Raw genomic sequence first — 1,583 nt, 5'->3', positions numbered from 1 at the left:
AAAAGCTGAAAGTCAACCTACTACAACTAAATTTATAAAGAAAGAAAACTGCAAAGAAGCATATCATGATAATATATTTATGTTTGCACGTTAGAAGAAAAATGTCTAAATTTTTAATTTACTATTTCTCTTACAATCTACCCATCTCAAAAATTGTAATGATTCTAGTAATTTGAATATTGAGACTAAAGTCTTGATTAACAAGGACCCAAGGACGAGAACCCTCAAGTAATTGGGTGTTTTTCTTTCGGCATTTGACTTTTAAGGTGGGTAAATGTGCCCTAGTGCTGCCACTGCCTGTTCTACCCCTGCCTGAGGCTCCTGAACCAAGTAGAGTTAAAATGAGATGCATTGTCCCTGATTCTCTCTCCCTTGCCATCCTTGACATCCCCTCCCTCACGCCCCCCAACAAAACAAGTTCTTCAGAGGTCTTCACCACCAATCACTACACAGGGTTAGGGATGGCCAAAAATAAAAACATGTGGATATACAGTATGAACTCTTAACAAGTCTCACAAGTCATAGTCATAATCCTTTTGTATAATACTTGGCTTTCTTCTAAACTAGAATCCATAAGTTCTCTTGGTCTCTAATTCTCTGCTCTAATCGTTAAGGATTTAGTGAAGCACATTAACAAATGCCAAGAAGAATCGACTCTGCTTACTGGTTGCAAGTTATTAACTGGGAAACCTGAGATTCCCTTGGCACTGACTCACCTTAAGGCACTTATAGTCTTGAATTGTTAAATATGTACTTATTAAAGTAGGAAGCCATAATAAGATTTTTTTTTTTACTTTTTCTTTTTACAACAGAGGTTGAAAATGAAAAACTATCTATAAAATTAATAAAAATTAAACTGAAACCAGATTACCCCAAGCATCCTGATTAATGGAATAATTACTTTGTCTTTATTATTTAATTTTATGTGCTTATCACTTTCAAGTTTTAAAATATCTTGTATAAAAATTTTATACTGTCACAAATAAAAATGACATTTTGTACAAAGTTAATCATTGCAACATTGCCTGTAATAAAAGACTAACAACAATCTATAGGAGAATAGTTACATAAATAATAATGGAATCTATACAGCCATTAAAAAAAACACTAAAAATCAATTTATAAGATATATTAAATTAAAAAAGCAAGGTGCCAAACAACATATATAGTATATTTCCATTTGTGTATAGTATACTATCCATTTGTGAAAAAGAATCTCTATCTACCTAAATATAAGTATTTGCTTATATGTGTATAAAATATCTCTAGAATAACAGGTAAGAAACTAATGGCTGCACAACCTTGTGAACACACTAAGAATCATTAAATTATGCACTTTAATGGGTTAATTATATGGCAGGTTAACTATGCTTACTAATAAAAGGCTAAGTAGTCATCACACCCTCACATGCGATACCCTCACACCGTCACAAGAGGGCTATGTGCACACCAGAGGCAGGGTTCCCGCGGCCCTGCGCCTCGGAGGCCGGCCACTCAGCGCAACATCTGCCAGGGTCCACACAGCCCCATGCCCACCACGGAGGCAGGACCCCGGCTCCGGCCTACCACTTTGGGGCAATTCA

This window comes from Myotis daubentonii, chromosome 7, assembly GCF_963259705.1.
Source record: "Myotis daubentonii chromosome 7, mMyoDau2.1, whole genome shotgun sequence".
Lineage (NCBI taxonomy): Eukaryota > Metazoa > Chordata > Mammalia > Chiroptera > Vespertilionidae > Myotis > Myotis daubentonii.
This window is presented reverse-complemented; position numbering follows the sequence as displayed.